The 24,215-nt window shown below is 35.9% G+C and overlaps 1 non-coding gene across 1 annotated transcript; it reads right to left on the reverse strand.

The window, feature by feature from the left end:
* Positions 1-22,802: 22,802 nt before the first annotated feature.
* On the reverse strand, positions 22,803-22,907 carry LOC116284063 (U6 spliceosomal RNA). Its single transcript, XR_004193847.1, has one exon. It is a non-coding gene; the product is annotated as a U6 spliceosomal RNA (small nuclear RNA).
* Between the last annotated feature and the right edge of the window lie 1,308 nt (positions 22,908-24,215).

The raw sequence follows: 24,215 nt of genomic DNA on the forward strand, positions 1-24,215 counted from the left end.
TGAGAATAAATTGCCTTTATGGAATTTATAGTAAACAGGTTTGTATATTTTATTATTCTATTTAAATTGTCTGCTACACACTCATTGAATTAGTAAAACTGATAACAAACATATACGTATATATATATATATATATATATATATATACACGTGCATAGGTATATAGATACACAAACACATGCATATGTATACACAAAAACTGTTTTCCAAAGAGGTGGTTGTTAAACATCTGCTACTATGCTGCTTCACTGTACCATTTAAAAAACTTTTTAGCCATTTTTTAGTGGAAGTATACAATATTTACAGATTTATTAGGGACCCAGATCATGGTGACCTCAGGAATATACATAATAGATAATTATATATCAATATATTACATATCAACTTTCTACAGAGAGGGACAGAGATGATACTGTAATTGTTTTGGGGAGTTTTTAGCATTAATTTAGATTTTGATACTTTGTTTACCCTACAGAATTAGTGCTAATTTCAGGAACAAAGATATCAGATTTTGACTCCGCTAAAAAAAAAAAAAATTCAATCAGAAAATATACCTATTAGGCCACAAGAAAAACAGATGAACAGAATTTATTTCCATCTTTGTAATTAAAAAATCAAACTTGCATTTCCTAAAACTTGCAACTAACAACAGGTGTTGTCTGTTCACTTTGCCAGAAACTCCCAGTGATGAAATATGGTATATACAGAACTAAAGCCAATATTTGCATAAAAAACAAACTCTACCTGAATGCTCTGACCAGCTCTGGCATCAGTTTTCAACCAGGAAACAATGACAATTTCTATTTCAAAAAAGGGCAGGAATATTTGTTTGTTTTAGATAGTGTGTTTTACCTGTATTTGCATGCTCAAGAATTAACAGAAAGCACTTGCATCAAAGGACACAGGGGTACTACATCTATGATGAGAGCTTTACACAGCCGCAGTGGTACAGCTGGAAAGGGAGAGAGGTGCAGCCCCTCATCTTCTTCACTAAGTCTTATTCAGAATCACTGATAACTGAGGGAAGAGTACTTTCTGGGAGCAAATTATTGAAATCAACTGCATGGCCACAGCATTTTTTAATAAGTGCCAACTGTCCTTCCACTTCTTACAGTTTCCATCGCTAAACTGAATCCAAGGCCATGGGTGTAATTTGATATATCTAAGTTCATGGCCATGCACTTATGTTGCTTCTTACCCAGACTCACAGTCTATCTTAAATAGAAGCTGATTATTTGCCAAATGACTTGTTGCTGTGTGATGAAATATCTGTGAAAGCTGGATCATGCTTTGTGTTTGAGAACACATTTCCAGAGCCCAAAGCATGTGAGGACTGATGATGCAGATGGGCTGCTCAGAGAACTGGTTCCAGAAAAATCATCTTCTATTCAGCTGCCAGCTTTTTCTGTTTACTTCCAAGCTGGACATTCTACTCCTTTGCATCTGCCCTTTGCCTATATTTTTATAACATCAAAATCACTCCAAATGAGGATGTAGGAATAGAAAAGAAATGAGATGCTGAAGAAAAGTGAGACCATGAACTATAATCTATACCTGGGGACTACCCTCTCAGATTATTTCCGGTCTGGCCCCTGCTATAACTGGAGTCTGTAATCTCTGTACCAGCAGAGGACCACAACCCTTTCAGTCCTGATATTCAGTGATTTTAGGATGCAAAGCATTATCCAATTTTACCATATTTTGACATAACATACGAAGACAACACAATTTTTTTCAGCTGAAAGGCTCTTTGGGACTCACCATGAATTTTATTTATTCATCTTATGCTATCCCCTTGGGTAATTATGAGTGAACTGCTCTGTGCTATTCTTTCATCACACATTTTCTGACTGTTATTTTGAAATTATTTTCAAGAGTATCATTGATGGAATTTGGTCACAGATGGGTAATAATTTTTAAAAGCTCTACTGCTGTCGTCAAGTTGGTGAATGCTACAATTCCATGGCTAAGGCTGTGTTATTCCCAAGCCCAGTTTTCAGAGTTCATTGATTAGTCTGCCTGTCTGTCAATGTGGTCAATTGGTTAATTCAGTGAGACACCCAGACACGCCAAACAAACTATCAATGTGAGGAGACAGCCTGAAATACATGTTTAGTGGCTGATGTGTTAAGAAGGTAAACACTTAGCCAATCTATAATTGTTTGATTCTTCTTGATGTGCACTACTGCTTATTTTCATTAGAAAACTGAGTGATGATCAGGGGAAATCTAAATCCAGAGATAAGAAGCACCCAACAAACTTGGCTTAGCTAAAAGTACGTTTCCCAGCCTTCCCTTCCCTGCACTGCTCTAGACTGGAGTTGATTACAAAAGGGAAATTGGGTGAGATTCCAAAGATGAAAGTGACAAGGTTCCCTGAAAGCTACATGGAAGTAACTGTGCTGAGAGAGACATGCTGGTAAGCTGACAGCTAACCCCTGTCTCCTTCATATTGAGCTTTTCTCCCAGCTGCTGGCACTGACAATGAACAGCAACCCCAGACCCACTTCTAGCTTCAGAGAAGACAGTCTAACACAAAGTTATCCTCATGTCCACTCCGGCAGCTGGACTTGCGACCTCTCCAGATCCACTTGAAAGATCTGACCTGTCCACCTGCTCTGGTGCCCAAGAGGGCTTGTTGGTGATGTTATTATAATCTTTCAATTCCCACTTTTGGAACCTTAATACTCCAGTTTCTTTTTCAATTGTACAAGATCTTCTTCCCAAAATAAATCCTCTATACTATATTATTATAGTGAGTTTGCTTTCCTGACTTAACCCTGACTAATACAATTCAAATCCATCATGCTTGGTGGGGGAACAACATCCAAATCACTATACTGTGGACTCCCCTGGGATGTCTGATGAATCCTGAGGTTCTCAGGGAACTAGATTTTCCACGTATAGTGTGGCTGGTATAGTGAATATATCCTTTGCAACTATTATCAAAGTATAATACTCAGAGTAGTGATTTTTTTTTTTTGTCTCAGCTTCTGTGTGTAGAAGCCTACAGTCTTCCCATGCCATTTAGTTCTCAGGTAGCAGTCCTTACTTAGCTGCTCTAACCTCTTTCACTATCCCCAAAAGTTCCCCAAGTTGCATGCTTTAACTAGATAGTGTGCTATTTCACACTTAAGAACAAAGGGCTGAGAGTACTTTAAATCACTGTGCCTCTGGGTTGGCTTACTGTTGATTTGACCATGATTTTTAGTGGTTTAACCCAAAGAAAGAAAAACGCAAATAAGTGTAGGAGGGTATCGAGCTGCAATAAGGTTATAGGGATGTTTATTTTTAATAGCGACATATACAGTGCTATACAGAATAGAGGATATTTTCACACATCATCTCCTTCACTGCTCATGACGTCTCCTAAGGTTACTGAAGGGCAGAGTTACATGCCTTCCCATGATTATTTGTGTAACCTGAAGGAAATGAACACAAACCAGGTGCTCACACTCTAGTGTTTGTTCCACTGAAACACGCTGGTACTCTAATGAGATGAGACCACTTGTTCCTCACATTCCCACTCTTATTACTCTGTTTTCTCTTCTCTTTACCCCTCACTTAGGCTGCTTGGGATAAGTTCCTGCTAGTTCTTTACCACACAATGAGATATGTATTGTTATTATTCCTATTTTAGAGATGAGGAAATCAAAGTTGTAGAAGGTAAATGACTTGTTCAAGGAAACACAGCAGATAAGTAACAGAAGTTGCATTTTAGCATAGATTGAGTTTAGAAATGATGCTCTTAACTTACTGTACCACTGATTCTGTCCACGTCCAACATTAATCCTCAATGCTTTGTGATGATTCAGATTTTGACTGGAAATTTAGCTCTTCAGAGATGCTGCAGATAATGATGAGAATTATTTTTATTTCTTTAGCATAAATTGTATTTAACAAAAGGCTAAAAATAATATAAAGAAGCTTTATTGTCAGGTTTCAGAGCTGAACTGGAAGTCATTCTGAATAGCAGGATTTCAGTGAACTTTCTTTCCTCTTTGTACTTTTCTAAATTTTCTACATGAGTTTATATTATCTTTGAAATAAAAACTGATAAATTTTAAAAGTTGTGCTAATTAAATAGATGACTTGAGAAGCTGAGGCATTTTCCTCACCAAGCTAATCAGACAGCTGAACCAAACTTTCCACTTTATTTGGTAAACCCTGACCACTCTAAATTTTCAGATACCATCAAGAATTTTGACTTTGATAAATAATCAAATACTTAGCTATTTTGTGTTATTTTCTTAGAACTCTCAAGTTACATCTATTGCATATGTTAAAGTCATCTTAAGTTTTATTAGAAAAGAATACTTTTAATATTCTTATCCACTTAACACTATTCAAAGTTCTTTAATTATACTATCATAATTAATCATCAAAAAATTACTAAGCAGAAAGGAAAGATGTTACTCTCAACATTACATAGACAAAAAATGAGTAAAGTAGGCTTAACAACAGAAATACCAACAATAACAGAACTGACTCTAAAATCCAGAACATCTATGTAAATTGAAAGCTTCCTTGGGAGAAGAAACACTTCTAGAGCCCTTTGGTTTTAAGAATTTGATATCCTAGGAAGATACAGATTGAGATCGTATCATAGATCATAATAACTGAAGTGAAATGTAAAACATCTGTATAAAACTCAAAGTATTTTCTTTCTATATCACTTGTATTATCCAGGCCCTAGCACAAGGAACACAGAATTAAATTAAGAGCATCGAAGGTTGCATACCCCATGACCTTTCCAATGTTTTTCTCCTTTCCTTATTCCTTCCTCCTATACAATGCCATGTTCTAAACATGGGCTTTGGAGAAGTTCATACCTGGATAACAATCCTGTCTCTGCCCTTTAAGTAGATGAGTTACTCCTGACAAGCTTCACACCTTTCTCAGCATCGTCTCTTCACTTCATAATTGGTTTAACATATAGTTCATAGAGTGAGCTTTACACAATACTATTCATTTGTACAGATATGCAGAAATGCAAAGTGCTTAGCACAGTGCTCAAAAAATGATACGAAGTGGGATCATGGTAAACATAGTGCTAAGAGTTGTATTAATACTAACAGCTGAAGTAGCTGCAATAGCCAACACCACTTACTGCTAGATTGTGTTTGCAGCTCTAAGGATCAGATCTTAAAACTCAGTCACATGTCTTTCTTTGATCTCTGGGCTTTGCATGGCTACTCCTCATTGCTCTGAATCAAATATCCAATATTAAAATGGAGAAGGGGGTCCAGCTCCATCTTAATTATCAAAAGTGAATAACTAGATTGTGATGACCAGAGTAAACCCAAAATTTAAATGAAGGAACCATTATAGGTGCCAGAAAGATTTGGGAGGAACTGAGAAAATACAGATACAGTAACCCAAAATGTCTCTTCAAAATTTTGGCTACAGAACCACTTAAGTTCCAATCTGTAAACCCGAGTTTCTCAACCTCAACACTATTGACCAGCTAATTAGATTTTGAGCCAGACGATTCTTGGCTGTCTGGAATTGTCTCGTGCACTGTAGCATATTTAGTGCCATCCCTGTCTTCTACACACTAGGTGCCAGGAACAACACCCTTCAAAGTAGTGAAAGTCTAAAAACGTCTCCAAACTCAAAAAGCCCACTGGAGAGCAAAAGTGCCCCCAGTTAGGGATGACTTCTGTATACTCTTGACTTGAGAACTCTCCTAATGTTAAGCAACCGTTAGTTATACTTTGTCTTCCAGCAAAGGCTCAGCCTCTGACTTCACACCATCCAAACCTACTGCAGTTGTTGAGGCTTCTGATCCAGGAACTCCTACCCACCTCCTATTGGACTGTCTCTCCATGGAGGTTGACAGCTGCTCCAGGATTTCTCCCATCAAGCCCACTCCCCTTATTGCCTCTGGGAAGAGTAATCACACAAACTTGGCACTTCTCTCCCTTCCAACTATGCACCTACTTTCTCAGTGGTGCCTAATATTTTTCACTTCTCTGAATTCTAATTCACTCTTCCATAAATTCTCTAAGGCCCTCTAAAAACAGCAAGATTATATTGGCTTCTGCAGATACTACTAGTTACAAACAAATAAAAACAAAGCAGGCTTTTAATACAAAAACAGTGTATTTGGAAGGGGAAAGATAAGAAAGAAGGGGACTAACAATGATTAAGCGTGTACCATGTGCTGGCTTCTAGATTACTTAGTATCTCATTTAATCCTTATAGTAAAACTTTTAGATGAAGAAACTGAGACTGAGGTGGATTGTAACAATGTACTGTAAGTAAGCAGCCATTTCAGATTCTTCTGCCTGACTCAATACTCTGTGTTTACTTTAGTGTACCATTTCTAACAGTGTTCAGGAATTCTCGTGAAAAGTGGGGACAGCCTGCGGTGACCATATTTATGTGTTGTATGTGTATGTGTGTGTTGTGTGTATCTAACAACTTAACCCAGGCTTTTGAAATGTTAAGCATCTCACTAAAACCCTGAATCAACTATGTCCCAGAGGATCACAGAGCACAGTCAGATTTCTCGATAAGCAACTCTTATACACTTTGGAAAGAAGGCAAGTTTCTATCTACAGACCTGTCATGAGGCAAGCTGTCTCTTTTTTAAAACGATTTAGAGGCATCTGGCCTCCAGTCTGCTAGTCCGTTAGTGTCTCACTTGGCTATTCATCATTAGAGGCAGGAATCTCTGCCCATTTCACATAAGGTACGTGTCTTCCTTCTGGAAGATCTTTCTCCAGAAGCGGATGAGTTCAGGCCAAGGTCTCTGCTTGCAAAACAGAGACAGAACTCAGCACTATTTATATCACACTCAACCTGACTCAGTGCCATTGCTCATTTAACCTACTTGTCTTCCTATCTGGAGATGTTCATTTCCTTCTGCCCTTACTGCCAGCTGTGACATCTCTCCAGGAAAATCTTACAGAGAGGACATTTTTAAGGATCACTCTATTTGTTTAATCCTGAAAGAGTTTCACATCTTCACCACAGTTATAGGCAGTGGTTATATATACTTCTTTGCAGTAGGAATTAATTAGTCCAGTTCTGTTTATTGCATCTCTGGCTTGTTTAGAAATCCATCCCTTATCCTATATGCTCTTATCTCATCTGGCAGTTTGCATAGACTTCACTGTGAAAACTCCAGTAAAAATAACTCCCTTTACTAACCTTTTCAACATGTGCCCAATATTATGCTAACTGATTTACAGGAATGACTTCATTTAATTCTCAGAAATTTCTAAAAGGAAATAGGTATTATTATCCCTATTTTAGACAGAAGAAATCAATGAAGAGAACTTAAACACCCCTTAAATTTCACATAGCTAGTCTGTGACACAGGTGTGATTTGAACCCAGATCAATCTAACCCCCAAACCCAAAGTTGTTCCACTTTGTTACACTGCCTTCCTGTGAATTTCTGTTGGGATTATCTTTTATTGCTTGACTGCTAATGTTATTTTCATCTTCATTTTACTTTGCAGTTGACAAAATGAATACATCTGCAGAAACTTCAAAAACATGGAAATTGGATTACAAGCAGAATAGTCTCTAAAAGTGCCCATTTCTTATTATTGTTCTTGGGGAAGGAACCTAGAAAAATGGATTAGATGAGTATTCTAATCTCAGATATGACACTACTTGCTCACACCAGAAAAATTGTGTTACTTCTCTAGACTTCAGTTTCTTTATTTGTAAACTGATGGGATTAGACTTCAGAATTCTTGATTCCTTTCTATCTCTGATATTCTATGATTTTCTATTGCATAGCATATTTCTGCCTCACACAGGGCTTACAAAATCTACTGGAGGAAATACTAGTAATAGGAAATTCTACATTCATTGCTACTTAACTTTGTGCTCATTCAAATATCTCCACAGTGCCTCTCTCCAGAGATTCCAAGCACTTAATTTAATATAGCCCTTTATAAAATGGGTCTTCTCTGCAAGTCTCAGCTTGAGGCATTTCTCTGGTGCCCACACAATACATTTGCTTTTGCAAAGGCTTTATTTTTTTCTCCTAAGAATTCCCTGTTCATTTAGCTACAGCCAGAGGTAAAGCTAACAAATCTGTAATCTCTTCCGAGGCACCCAATTTACTAAATGTCTTTTAATTGGCATGGGAGCCTGCAGAACACCCTCTGAGAGGTAATGAGAAGAATTATTTCTTTAAATACAAAGATATAGTGGACCTATTTTCAGATCAAATCTTTTCACATGTGGCAGAATGGACTCTACCCCAAGCTACATTATTTAGCTATGTCTCGTGAACTTTCCAGATTTCCTATCATAAACATTACCCTGTCAGGTTTTCTGTCATAAATGCAACCCAGCAGTTTGAGCAATGGTAGTGACAACCACCAAATCCTTCTCTCTTTTTTCCTTTTTCCTTTCCAGATTATAATTGTGGTAGGAAGTGTAATTAGTAAGTATTTGTGTGGACTTTGGAGTCCATGGCAATCTCATGAAATCTCAGTCATCCATTTAACAACTATTGGTCATGTGGTTTCTACTGTTCACTTCTATTTCCCCAGTGCCTGAATCTGTGAGGGGTAAACAGCATGAACCCGATGAATAAAACTGCACTAAGATATCAAGCATTGTGCTATTGATAAAGTATGAGCAAAACTGACATGGCCCAATCCCTACAAAGCCTGTAGTCCGACGATTGTTTATTCTTATAAAACACACACAGAGACACAGAGAAGCACGCACACACACCTGTGATTAGTGCCCTAAGAGACACATGTCTTTAAGAGCCTATCACAGGAAATCTCACTTGGTTTGGAAAATCCAAAGACTACTTTGAGGAATTCACTATCTAAAATCTGAATAAAAACTGACCATTAATTAGACACAGTGGAGAAAAGGCATTTGTGATGTAGGCAAAAATAAAACCAAAGAAAACTACAGGGGAGGAAACACAGGTAGCGCAAGGCCAACAGAAAGTAATGTAGATAGTAATACAGTGAACAGCAGGCGAGACAGTAGGGAGAGTCAAGGACCAAACCTAGCAGGACTTCGTAGGTCCTTTTATAAATTATTAAGTATTTTTTCCTTTGTCCTAAAAGAATATATTGATTCCAGATTTTCTAGACGGAAGGGCGAGGTAGTATATAGAAAAAGAGTGGTTTCAGGGGAGACAACCACATATGACCATTGATTCATCAAGTAAATGGAGAATTTAGAAAACAGAAATCTACAGGTGTGATGACAAGTATGTGATGTGATACCTTAATTGAGCTATATCTATTTATTTAAGAGACAGAGAATAAAACTGAATTTACTGTATGAGAAATGTAGAAATAGAAGCAATGAATATAGAAGCCAACATATAAATGCTTAGCTTTGATGGGGGTTAAAAAATTTATAATTTATTAGGGAATAAAATATACCATGCATTATCTCAAATTAACACTGCACTGATTACTTCTTCATTATAAACAGAGAAAGAGATTTCCACAGTGTCAAAATGTACACAATCCACCCCTAACACTGATCTTGAAGAAACTACTATACAGTTCAGATTGGGGAACTTTCTCTATGGCCCAAGTTCTTCAAACATATCAATGTGATCAAAGTAAAAAATGATGGAGAACTGCTCCAGATTAAAGGGAACTAAGAGACTGTATTGATAATGTGACGTTGATTTGATCCTAAAAAACAAAATCAGATATTAAAAAAATACACATTTTTGGGCAACTGGGTAAATTTTAATATAGGTTATAATGAAACGTATCTATATTAAATTTCTCAATAGTGATAATGTTATAACCATTGAAGGATAATATCCTTTTCTTAGGAACTAAATGCTGAGGAATTTAGAGATGAAATATGATATTCTGCAACTTTCAGAGCAATTAAAAAGATCCTTGAATTGCATTTTTACTTTCATTTATTCCATTTCCAGCACACATAATTTCCTAGTCTAGATTCTTCCTTCATCGTTGATACTGTATTTTTCATTTCTAATATCTCCAGTTGATTTTCTCCTTCTATCTGTTGAAATTACCCTGCTGATGTTGCATATTATCTGTGTTTTCCACTAGAGCTTTAATATATCAATCATAGTTATTTTAATATCTGTGATAGTTCCAATATCTGTGTCATATCTGATCCTGGGTCTGTTGATTACTTTGTCTCTTGGTAGTACAGGTAGCCTTCACCTTTAGGAAGTTCACCTTATGTCACTTCAGTTTTATGAAGACCTACATTAGAGCCAGAAAGTGAGAGAGAATTTCTGTTCTTTCTGAAGCCACCAGGCCCACATTCTTCCTTACCAATCTGTTACCAAGTAAACAAATGCTAGCTTATCCTCTCTCCTTGTAGGAATGTTTTTATTTTTTAGATTTTGGGCTGGTTGGTATTTTTGGGATCTCAGCTCTCTGATTGGTCAGAGGAAAGCTGTAAATTTGCAATTTGTCTAGTTATTTTTTATTTTAAAAGTTGGCATAATATTTTCTAGCTCTGTACAGCCTAGGCAAAAACTGGGGGTCTTTGATAAATGGTTTAGCCAAAACCACATTGCTAAATGATTTAGCAAAAAAAAAAAAAAAAAAAAAAAAAAAGGAAAGAAAGACACAGAGAGAGTACACCAAAAAAAGAGAGCAAGAAAGCACAAATGTGGCAAAATACTAAGAATTGGTAAATCTAAGGGAAGTAAATATGGGTATTCATACTTGTCTTTCTATTTCTGTGTTAACATGTAAGTGCTCAACTAACTACTTTAAATGTAATCAAGACATAATCTGTGGAATGATAGTATTATATTAGTCCCAATCAAAATGGGTGAATCAATTTGTTTCCTAATTTGACATTGTCACCCTAAGATACCACTCCTACTTATTCTATTTTAAAGATGGATTTCTACTAAATCTTTTATTTTTTCTCTCTCAGCAATGTTTCAAATAAAACAGAAGTGGTTTTGCATAGAACAATCACTTATTGAGGGAGTCAGCAAATTGGAAAGAACATTAGATTTGGAAGTAGGAAAAAGAGGCTTAAGTGCAAGCTTATTCATTTAACAAATATTTATGGAGATCTTACAATATTCTATTGATTGTCTTAGAAGCTTGGAGGAAAACCATAGTCTGTTGCCTATTAGTTGTTTGAACTTGAACAAATTTATACTATCTTAACCTTTGTCTACATCTCTGTGAAGTATGGATGACAATACCTACCTCATTTGTGAGGGTTAAATTCCCTGGTAGATGCTAAAGCATTTTGTGAATCATAAATAAATTACTCAAAGCATATTATTATAATTCTCTTCTAGTTTTTTTTTTCCACTTGTTAGAAGTATTCTTTTGACTCTCTCCTCTACATTTCTGTAATGTCCTTGGCCTTTGTTCCCTACTTTATTTTATTACAGCTGCTTACAACGTTATAGCCATTTACAACTTCATGTAAATCAAAACCATGAATTTCAGCAAAGGCAACAATCCCTGACTAGTCTGTGACCTTTTTCCCTTTGATCCTGGCATCTGAAAGCTTTTTATACATTTTAATTCTCTTCATTTTAATAGTTCTGTGAAGTAGTCCTATTTTCTTTGACTGATAAGATCACTGAAGGTGACCTGATTTTCTCCAGAGATGCACAATGAATAAAACACATTCCCATACACACTCATTTACCCTTATCCTCCAAAGGGGGAGAAAAATTAGGAGCCGCTGTCTCTATATGGAGGTCATATTAGGAGGAAATGAGTTCTCAAATATTGTGATTATACATGCATTATCAAATAATTCAAGCTGCTTTATTTATCATTCCAAATCTTTGCTTTTTGAGATTTCATCTTTTACAAAAAAAGAAAAAAAAAGAATGTAAACAAAAGTCTTTACAACAAGAAATATAGAGTTATTCTTGTTTTGTGTTTTAAGTGCGCTAATACAAACATTTAAACTTTTAGGCTACATCTTTCTGAGACACTAATTTATACATAGTTTTAAGCATTGTGTATATGTGTATTTCCAGGTATTATGTTTATGCAGTTCTGAGTTTGCAAGGTGACTTATTTCTAGCTAGGTGTGTGCCTTGCACATAGGGTACTCTATCCTTGTGATTTGTTTGTGTCATGTTGATGATTCATGGCTTAAATAGCTGGGCTATTCATGGGTGTGGAAAATTGATATTTGAGCGCATTTTATTCTGCTCAGTCAGGCTTATTCTTTATAAAGAATCCAAACAATAATAACATTTACAAAAGACTACCGAATAGAATATTCAGTGTGTACCTATTCCATATAATCGTGCCCTTCCACACACTCCATAGCAAAACACCCTTTCTGCCCTTCATCACCCATCACCCCGACAGCCCCACCAACATCAAGCCCATCACCACACTAGTCACCCCAGGAGATCTTCTTCCTACTTTTCAAAGCATTATACTTTCAAGGCAGTCAATCTATACTGAATGATTCTGTCAATCTATATACTGAATGATTCTGAGACATTTCTATATTCATTCATTCTACTAATCTCTCAACAATCATTCCAAGCTACTCTTCTTAGATTTTTGTTCAGGAATGGTAGAAGAATCTACTCATTGTTTTATCCTAATATCCCAGAGAGACAAAACGACGTTAGCATTCCTTAGCATGTATGTACTTTTAGTAATTACATTTCCCCTATTAGAGCCAGAGTCAGACAATGATCATCTTCCTTCTCCAGTTTTCAAAGAGGTACTTCAGTGAATGGACTTTTTCCATATTTGTTTTCACAGTCCTTGAGAAGCGAGTTATGGAAGACAAGATGTAATGTTTTCTGAAGTCACTACAGAACTCTAGCTATTCAGTAGTTCATTTTGAGCAAGTCTTCTTGATTTTTTTTAATTCAAAATAGTATCATCATTCTGAACAAGGATGGCAAATATGTAGTTATAGCGAATATTCTCTTAGTTTAAAACACAGCCTTATGATAAAGGCAAGCATTTGCTCATCTGCTATTGCCATTTTCTCTGGCTTTTGTGTTTTTAACCTTTAAAAATGTAACTCTTATACAAAGTGTGTATATATTTATATCACATATCACACATTTCATATGGGCAAAAGAACAGAAAATTGATGTAATATGCCTGAATGCTTGTGGCATAAAATTATATTTCAGTTCTAGCTATAACAGTGTAATCCAAATGAAATGTTTATCATGCGTCTGTGAATATTTTTTCTTGCATATATAATGTTGTTGCATGGACAATTTAATTTCTTACTTTAAAAGTAATCCTGGAGGAATTCATTCTATTGCTTTTCATAAGATACAACTAAAGATCAGCTCTGTAGGAGTCCAAGTTTAATGCATAAACTACATTGTTTCAAATAATCATTTTATTTTAATTGTACTATTGACTTAATGTGCTGAAAAGCATTGGTATAATTCTCAATGGTATGGTCTCTTTTTTTCCTTCATGTGTAAGCTAAAAGTGTGATTTTTTTTTAAAAGGCCAAGATGAAATACTCAATGTACACAGGCACAGAACTTAAAAGGCAACATAATGCTGCTAACTTCATACTGAAACTTATAGTTATCAGAGAAATATAACTATTCTAATATCAAGATAATCATCAGAAAAAAAGTTAACAGTGAAATAATCAGAGTAAGAGAACGTAAAGGCAGTTGTGATTTTGAAGATATAACAAATTCTTCTATTAAAATACAATTTCACTTATTCAAAGAGAAATCATGGCTTAATATTTATTGTCAATTGGTAATATTAAATGTATGAAAAATATATAAATGAAAATTTAAATTTAAAAAGAGGTGGGTTCATAAGAGGCTGATATAACCAGGTGCTTGGTCATGATTATATTTTTCCTTTAGCATCAGTTAATTATTTTACTTGTTGTACAGTATACAACTGGATTCCATATTTTTCTAATCCTCAGTGTCACTTATTTTCCAGGGGTTTTTAGACACATTCTTTTTTTTTTTTTTTTTTTTTTTAGCTTTTTAGTAAGAGGAGCACACCTTGGAATCAAAGCTCTAATTCTGTTTCTGGCTTCAAAGAAAACTATTGCTTGAGTCACTATATTAATTTTCTAATGCTGCATTATAATATCTCCATAAACTTAGATGCTTAAAACAACACATTTTTACTATATCACAGTTTCTGAGGGTTAGTAGTCTATTTACTGACTTACCTGGGTTCTGTGCTTCAAGGTCTCAACTGAAAGCAGCAATCAAGGTGTCAGCCATGAATAGATTTTTATCTGAAAACCCAACTGGGGAAGGATCTGCTTTCAAACTCATGTGGCTGTTGGCAGAACTCAGTTCATTGCATACTGTTAGATTGAGAGCTTAAGCTCGTTATCTGACTATTGGTCAGGGGATGCCCTCAGCTCATTACCACGCAGGTATTTCCAAGCCGCTGCTTACTCTGTTAAAGTATGCAAACTGAGGATGCAACAGAGACACTTTTCTAGCAAGATGGAAGTTATAATCTTGTGTACCTAATCATGGAAGTGACATTTCATCCTCTGTGCTCTGTTCTACTGGTCAGAGGCAAGTCACAGGTCCTACCTACACTCAAGGGCAGGGGATAACACAAGGGTGCCAGGAGACAGGGTCAATGGGAGTCATTTTTAGGCCTTTTTCTATTGTGTAAATGGCAGTTTGACAATTTTGCCAAGTGAGTATTACAGAAGTGCAACAGAAGAGATAGTATATATCACTGAATCTAAGTCTGACCCAGAAATTTTAAGGAAGATGATGCTCATACAGTAGATTAAAATTTCGTATCATTAGTTATTTGCTTTGGCTGGTAACAAAAATTCTAATGATGTTTCTTTGAAAAAATATGATTTGAGATCACTATGTATCATACATATATGTCAGCCTTTAACTTAATGGTGGACATTTGTCTCTGAAGTCAAATGTGTATGTATAGTATAGTTATAGTTTATGTAATAGTAATACCGTATTTGAAGGACACAAATTCATAATAAAATTTCAAAAAAAAAAGCACAAATATGGAATTAATCCTACTATAGTAGCACAATATACTGATTTCACTGCAGTACAGAGATGGCTCTTTGTATGAACATTTGAAAATAAGTAATGGCTTTTTTCAGTGGTCCTAGGAAATGATTAAACAGCTAACTGTAGACTGAATAAAACTTATATAGCCTAGGAATTAACCATGTGTATGAATGGTTAAGTCTTATAAAATTATATATTTTTTATTAGAACATTTTCATTCCTGATATTTTTCACTAGAAGTTCAAATCAGAGATCACATGGGGATGTAAAATTAATACTAATATAAAGAATTTTTGGTTGTGTTTATAGCATTAGGAACAACTAGTGCTTATTACATTGATATCACTTTGGTGTGGATTAGAGGAAAGAGCAGCTCTACTAGAGATGGCAAAAATAAAATGTATGTACATTTAAATGTCAGCATCCCATTAAGAGATGTTATGCAGTAAAGAATCATTCCTAAAATTTGTAGAATAATCACTGCTTGTTAAAACTTTATCTAATGAGAAATGTCAGATGGTTCAGTAGTTAATAGAATGAGTCCTATGGGATGCAGGTAATTCAGAAACCCTTCTCTTTAAAATTCCTGGATTTAAGAAGCTGATTCATGATTTCTTTTTTAATTTTGCACTTATTTGCTGTTGTTTTTACCTTCAGGGATTCTTATATCTCTTCCACAATGAATATCATGTGTTTAAAAAAAGTTTATTTTTTTAAAATGTTTATAAAAGATGTGAAGAGAAAAAGAACAAAAACATACAAAACACTTTCTTTGGCATCTAGAAGAGCTTTGACTACACACTCTAAAAGGGTATTAGAAACCCTTTGGTTTTCCAATCCACATTTTGACAACCACTGCATTAGAATAAAATCACAGAAGTATGAATTTCTCAGTCTATGGTATTGCTAAAGGCCAGGGAAAGTGCTAATATAGCCCATCCTGGCATATGGCCAGCTTCTGTAAATAGAATTCATGATACAAATGAATCAGTTCTGTAAAGCACTTACAACAGACACAATAAATATAATCTGTTAGGAAAGCTATATATAGCATAGTAATTAAGAGCACAGCCTGAAGGCTGCATTGGTTCAAATCCTTGCCCTGCTACTCTGTCACTTTGAATAAATGACTTAATATCTGTACCTCAGTGTTCCTATGTATAACACTGAGGAATTAATAATGACATCTCATGAAGTTTTATGAGGACTATACAAATAAAACAGTGCCTCAAATAGACTGTGAACTATGTAATGCTTTTTTTTTAATAATTGCTATTTTTTTAGTTCTTAGAGACAGATGTAATCTTATTGATAAATTTTAGGCCTTTGTTATTTTCATTCATTTAATAAATATTAATTGATTCATGTACCAAGTTAAAGATACTGCACCAAATAATATGAAATCTATAAAAGGGAAGATGTGACTTTTGTGATGAAAATGTTTATTGTTAAACATAGAAGATAAGATTTTGCATGTATGTTAGTAGTATATTGAAGACAACGAAGGACAGTACAAGATACTAAAACCTCAAAAAAAAATGAGTTATTTCTAGGAATTTGTGGAAGAAGTCATTTTGAGCCATACTCAGAATGGTGTCAGCATTGAACTACAGAGATGGCTGATGTTACTAAAGTGTTGCCTGTACTTTGAAAAGAGATTTGTAGACCTACATTCATATATGAAAACATCACTTCAGACATTTGTGTGACTATAAACCCAAGTTTCACAGATGGCTTCACAAATTCTAACTACTCTCCCAAAATTACCTAGGAGAAAAAATGACCTGTTTCATTTTGACCATTTTGGGAAACGTTCACAAACAAATCTTTCATTTAGGATAAATTTAGAATAACCAAAATATCAAGTCCTATGGACTGTCTGGCGAAATAAAATCCAAATGCAAGTCACTTAGCTACACGGCTTTACACTTAGCTATTTTTTGTTTTGTTTTTTCTTTAACATTTTCTGCGAGTTAGGGCTCTTTCATCTTTTATTTGCAGCATGAAAAGCTACACTGGTGTCTCTTGACTCCTAATTTAGCTTTCTGGGTAGAAAAGACAACCCGAACTCCGCTGTGGTGAGGAGGGCTGCTCAATCTAGTTGGCTGGAGACCTTCGGCAGCCAGAGCCCCTTTTACGTAAGTGGCTAGGTGTCGGCCACACTCGGCAGCCTTTCTGAAGTCACTCGGTTGTGTTCTTCTTCTTATTTTTTTAATAAATAGGGAGAAAAAAGAGGTATGATAAATTGTCCTTTTCAGTGTGATTTGTCCCCATTCGCCCTGCCCAAATACAATATAAAAGAAACCCTGTCATCTATAAAGGTCTATTTCATGTTGCCTAAGAGGAAAAGAAAAGTTGAGGAGTGAAGCCAATTAGGGGAAATGGGAGGTAAGGCCAGGGTGTTCTAAAAATGCCCCCGAAGTGGTAATTTTTACCTATTTTATCCACATAGAATGACTTGCAAAAGGCTTTGTTGTTATTGTTTTTACAATTCATAGGCTTCCCACTGATCAATTCCAATGGTCGATTGCCCCCTAAAGTGAAAACCTTCCAAAGGGAACTAAGCAAGCTCACAAAACTGCCTGATGTGTAATAAAGCACTTTTCTAGTAAGCAACAACCGGTCCATCTATACGTATCTTTTTTTTTTCCTTTCCTACACCTTCACCTCCTGCCTTACATTCCTTTGAGCTATACAGAAGCTAATGAAGAGGAAATAATTAGAATGTGTGTGTCTGCTGTACAAAAGTCCTTCTCCATGGGCATGGTTTTCATTTGATCTTTTACAGAAAGTATAGTGTGTTTACATACACAGCTATACACTGGTGGTGACAGGCTACGAAGACTTCAGTTCCCACTGTCTGGAGTCCATATGTTATTCCCCAAAGTATAAGTCCAATAGTTTCTTCCCTCTAGCCCAGAAAGTGTCTGGGTTTTACCCTTGGTCCTGTAGTTTCACGGGGACAGTGGTAGAAAGGATGGGAAGATGAAAGATTCACAGCAGGGGTCCAACATTGCCCCTACTCAGGATTGGCTACATAATTTGTAAGGCCAAAGGAAAAGTGAAAATGCAGCCCCCTTGTTCATAAATTGTGGTATGGCATCCTTATAAGCATGTTGCACTGTACAGCTGCACAGTCAGACTCCTGTGAAGCTGGCCCTACCCTACCCTATTGTCCCAGTCCCTGGGCAGCTGAATGGCAAAGATCCTGTGTGTGGCTATTTTTAGAACACAAAGTCTGATCCCAAGAGGTTCCTGTGTCCTTCTATGGTGGCCCTTAACAAAGTTCTCCCTGCACATTCCAGCTCTATACCATTTCCTTGACTCAACAACTCTTACGTCTTTTGGAATAACCACCATCAATTTTCCTTCCTGTCTTCCTCATCCTCCTGTTTATATGCATGTAGTCCACAGTCAACCAACACCACACACACACACACACACACACAATACTTAATAATGACCCAATAACCCAAGGTGAATAGTCAACCAATGCTCAATAGCAGCTGAAAAAGTGTTCCCACCTCAAGGGTGAGAAAGATTCAGTCTCCCTGAACTCAGTAGCTCATCTGTGCTCTCAGAATGAAAAGAGAGGCTTGCATTTCTTTACCTATGATATCTTCCCTCCTACAACATACAGGGACTGAAAGACTTCTTATAAGGCACAATTTCTTATAACCTACCCACCCACCAAAAAGGGACATTTTATATCAAAAACATTGAGCATTCATTTATTGCTGCTTTATGGAATTAGCAAGAATTTCATCCTTCGAATTTGCAGAAGTTGATAATATAATAACATTTTTTAAAGTTTACATTTTAATGACATTAGAAAAAATTTAAAAGGTTACTAGATACACAGAATAAGCCATTCATTGTACATCTGTTTTTTTCTATAGTCTCTGAGGACTGCATTTTGGTTAAAAAAATTATCTGAGGTTTTCAAATGCTTTCTATTTTAATAAACTTAAAAATAAAAAAATGAGAAATGGGTATACATTATATAAAAATGAATATTGTCAATGACCAAGATAAATAATGGCTCAAAATACAGTGAAAATTCTCCATTTAAATACATAAAAACGGAACATTCAATTATCTCTTAAAGTACAGTGGGCTTTCTCCCAAGCCTCCACTGTAAAATATGATGTCAAAGTGTTACCATTGTTTTTCTATTAAAGATCTTCCAATTCAGTTTTCCTTTACTGACCGAATCCCCTGGTACTTAAAGCAAGGCTTGTTTGCTTATTTGTTTGTTTTGGTACATGTGTGATTGCTTATCTGTCTAGAATAGTCTTGAGTTATCTCATTTCATTGTATCACAGATCTGGCAGGAGCTTTTCCTTTGGCTTATAAATGTCACAGGTGATGTGGGAAGAAGCTGAAAAAGGCATTTGCTGAAAACAGCAAGACTCTGCATGGGTTAACTGTCATCTAGCCAAGTGTAGCTAGAGTTGATATATTATTCCCATCAATGATTTCAGAACAGGCTTGTGACCCATGTTAATGATTTTCGGAGTCATAAGAAACAAATTGTACCCAAATTACAGTTTCCTATGAATTCATTTCTCCCCCTCCCCTAAGATACACATGCACACACACACAGTCTCATGTCTGAACATCCCTCACTGCAGTTATCACTGTCTACCTTGTTTTGCATAAATGTATGTACAGGCACCATCTAACAGCACCACATCTGTTAACCTGTAAGTCCTCTGAAGTCAGCACTTATCCAGTTCATTTCTGTATCCTTAAAAGTGACTACCATGCTGATTTGTACATTCTGGCACACTGAGTGTTTGTTTAAGGACTCAACTGTAACAATTTCAGACTGCTAGAGCCAGGAAATTCAGATGATCTAAACCTGAACCGGTGGTACATTGTCTCCTCAATGTTAACTCCAACCAATTAGCCATGGATACCTGCATTTAGCACTGGCTGCAATGAGAAGCCTTTTGAAGATATGTCTGAACTCGAGGGGGAAGAACTCTGTGACTGAATGATAATGTCTGACAAGTCAACAGAATAGAAAGCAAGCCATCACCTCTGCCATAAAGTGATCCCCAGGATGTGTTCCAACCCTGCTTTACAGGTAAACAAACTGGCCTTCAGAATGCTAAAACATATCATATGCCACACAATCAGTGGCAAAATTATGGTATAAACTCTGACTTAAGACTCTTACCTATATCACAATACCTCTCCTCCCACTGTGCTGACTCTCTTCCTTTGAGACTGCCATGTTTTTTCTATCATAGGTATATAATCCTTGGAGGATTACAAACAGGCTTTAGGGAATATGCACAGGTGACTTGTTTGACAGGTGATCAACTAAAGTACAATGTGAACAAGTACAGAGTGGCCGTTTACAAAATGAATGCGTTCCAGAAGTATGTTTAAACAAAGTTTAGAAATTTAGGAAATTCCTGATCATGTCTCTAGTAGAGCAAAATCTAAGTTACAAGAAAAAGCATAATGACAAAAGGAGTATTTCTCAGAGAGTGCTGCTTGTGGGAGGAAGGGCATGAACTGTCTATAAAATAAGCTCTGTACCAACCATAACCCACCTCCAACCATAAATCACGCTTCCCTTTGGTGCTTGATTGACTACCTGGGGACTCTCTTCTCTTGCCCTACCACTCAGACGCTGGGGTCAGTCTGCCCAAGGCAGTTTATTACCCAGGTGGTAGGTACATGTTATACATGTTATACATGTCACTTTTCTTATCTTTCTTTTATTATTTCTACTAATAGCTATTACTTTCCCTTCATTATTTTCAACCATCTCAGAGCATGGTCATTAATATGTTCTCAGTATGAGGAAAGGAAGTTACCACTAAATCATGATTTGTGAAGCAGCACTGTTCTTCAGAATTCATATTTTCATCACAACAGCAGGCAATCAGAGCATCATTTTGATTTCTAATCTAGTTTTATTGGGGCACTCTATAGTAGTATAAAGTCTGCATCCCAAATAACTCTTCTATCTACTACCTTCTTTTGATCCTTTTAGATAAGGCCCCCATTAACTTTGGTTAGCAGTCTCATATTTTCATAATGGACAAACTCATCTAAAAGAGCCTTATAGGATAATATCCGAAATACTTATATGACCAAAAGGCTTTGCCTGATTCTTTCCCTTAAGGTGCAACAAATTCCCGCTTTTATCAAAATGTGTATACTTCATAAAGGCACTGTGCTTTTTTTAATTTCTCCCCACCTGTTTTACTTTCCAGTGCCTCTTCCTAAAATATTTACACTTAACTTGTCTCCCTGAAAAATTACTACTATTCTTCAAAACTCAAAATAAATATTTTTTTTTGCCCAGGAAGCTTTTCCTTGTCCAGTATTGTCTGTAGGAAACTGGTGCCTACACGGATCATAACACACATCATTTGCAAACATCAGAGGCAAATGTCCCTTGTTTGCTGTGTATTAGCTTAAGAATATGTTTTACTTTTCCGGAGGTAAAAAAGATTTGTCTTAAGTTCAAAATTATTACTTCTAGTCACAGATTCATATGCCATTGAGCTTCATTTATGCACCACTAACAACAACAACAGCAATGACATATATACATAAAAATACAAATAAATACACACCAATACACGACCACTGTATAGAAAGCTTCAGAACTTTTCTCAAATAATAAATTTTTTTTTCTATCTCTACACTCACTTAGACAGCTTGAAACCATTCTCTCTTCAAAGTGCCTGTTATTGCTTCCTTTGCTTAGCTCACCCATAAAGCAATAAAATTAGCCCAGGTATGCAAACAACTCACAAATCAGGTATAATCCCATAGGCCAAATGCATAAAAATGTAGGGTCAAGGTCACAAAAATTCCTCAGTAAACTAAATCAGTCCCTTCCTTTTTTTCTTTTTTTGGGCAGCTTTGTATTTTACATGGACATTAATTTGCCTAAAGTTACTATATTGACTTAATGGAATACCACTGCCACCTGCTGACCATATAGAGCCATTAAAATTCTGCCATTAACCAAATTAAAGAGATGAAGCCAATCAAGTTTGGCTGTGTTATTGGTATAACTAACTTTCACATATTTAAATGGAGAGTAGCCAGTGTGATTCAACTTGCCATTTAAGAACTTATCTTGCATAATTAAACTAGCCTAAGCTAACCTACAATGGCTGAATGAAAGTAATACATCTTGGTTGTCAAGAATACAGACTTTGATGTCAGAAACACAGTCTCGAGATTTTGCTTTACCATTTTTAGTTATATGACCTGCGATAGGTCACTTAATCTGTCAAGACTCACATTGTTCAAAAAGGCAAAAATGGAATTAAAGTGGTGATTTCTTCAGTTTCTTCATAGGATTAGTATAACCAATCAATGAAATAAGAAATCTGAAATGCTACTACCGTACCTAGACTTTAGTAAGTAGTCCATGCACGTTCTTGGATATTTTTTCTCCAGTGCTGTTCTTCCAGTTGCCATAGTTGTAAAGTCAATTTTGTCTGTGGACCTCCATTTTACCACAAAAACTCTTTAATTTACAAAATACGTGATTTTTCTAACGCAGTTTCATCTGTTATACAAAGTGTAATGAGCCTATGGTCAGTGCTCTATTTATTCAACCTTAGTTGGATATGAGGCAGTCAACCCTGCAAACCACAGATACAAATCATTATTCAGTCTTCTCACCGCACTCATTTAAAGAATCAAAGTGTAATTAATATTCAATAAAATACAGTGACCTTGAGTGTTAAGTTCAATGAGTTTTAATACTTGTAATCACCATGAAACCATCACTCAAGACAAGATATAAAACATTTCCATTGTCCCAGGTAGTTTCCCATATCTTTTTTTCAATAAAAAAAGAAAATGGAATGCCTCAAAAACATTTGTTCCATCCTTATGCAAGGTCTATGCTAATATTCTCTGTATCAGGCCAATTTTACCTTATTTTGCCAAAGTGGGCATTCTGCATTGCATTTCTGATTATCTCCCTTAATCTCTCAGATCCAGCAGAAATTATAAAAAAGAGAAAGAACAAATTAATCCAGAAATACTCTTAACCAATGTAAGGTCAGCAAACTATTGGTGAGCATGGCGCCCCCAGGCTACTTTAAGGTACAAATCTCTATATTATAAGGTGTCTTTATAACATTATTGACATTTTAGAGGGAGAAGACAGAAAATCTCTTAGAGAAATGGTGGTGCCACAGCAGAGCACCATGAAGTTTTAGTCATCACATTTCAGAGTCTGATTCTCAGCTCTGTGGTGCTACAGACTGGGTTTCCTTAGCACAGAGTTGATCAAGTCTTTATGGATAATCACTTGCTGAGCAAATTTATAAGACATTATATATAAATCAGAAAAAAGTTTATATCAATTAATATATCAGGACATTAATAACATATTGTTATAATGGGTTGTTCTCATTTATCAGATTACTTATATTCATTATCCATGATACTCTATTTCAGTCTTTCTCAATTTTTAGCTTATTGTCACCCTCCTTTTGCCACAAAGGAGACTTTTTAGTCCCCAACCCATGAAGTTCTAATACCATATATATTCTGTATATTCAATTATATAATATATGTATTGCTGTGCTTTGTACTAAAAAATAACATTTGTTTCACCACCCTTTCCATTCTTTAAAACTGAGTTTTACCTCCTTGGGGGTGACACTGACCCATTGAGAAGGTATACCCTATTCCTTGATTCCTGCTACTTGGTCAGTATTGATTATTGTATTAATCATGTCATCTCATTTTCTGTATTCTACTACTTTGCCATCTGAGGCCTTGCTGATCCTGGAGGGTCTGCCATCCAGTTTCTAGAGATAGTAGAGGACTCACCATTGAGTTGTCTTTAATATGCAAACCAATCCAGAGTCCATATCCCCAACTACCTCCTTTAATGGGATCTTACACTCTGGGCCTCTATTCCCCAGCCCTAATCACCTCAGGGCCAGTTATCAGACAACTAGAGACAGTCCCTACACCCCAGAGGCTGCTAAAATTATTCAAACTAGTTAATTCTAAACCTTCTGACCTTCTTCGTCTGTTTTTTCTTATGGAAATCACAATAAACTTCTTGCTTACATTTTCCTCCACTTTCTCTGCCTCTTGACCCTGATGCATGACTGTGTGGCATAGCATGTCCTCTCCTCTTGGGAACTGTGACAACTATTTATTTTTTTAATGGCAACCATCTCCGAAGTCTGTTGACTTTACTATACCTGAATGATATTAAGACCTACACTTTAAAACAATTAGACA

This window comes from Vicugna pacos, chromosome 17 (assembly GCF_048564905.1).
Source record: "Vicugna pacos chromosome 17, VicPac4, whole genome shotgun sequence".
In the NCBI taxonomy this organism is placed as follows: domain Eukaryota; kingdom Metazoa; phylum Chordata; class Mammalia; order Artiodactyla; family Camelidae; genus Vicugna; species Vicugna pacos.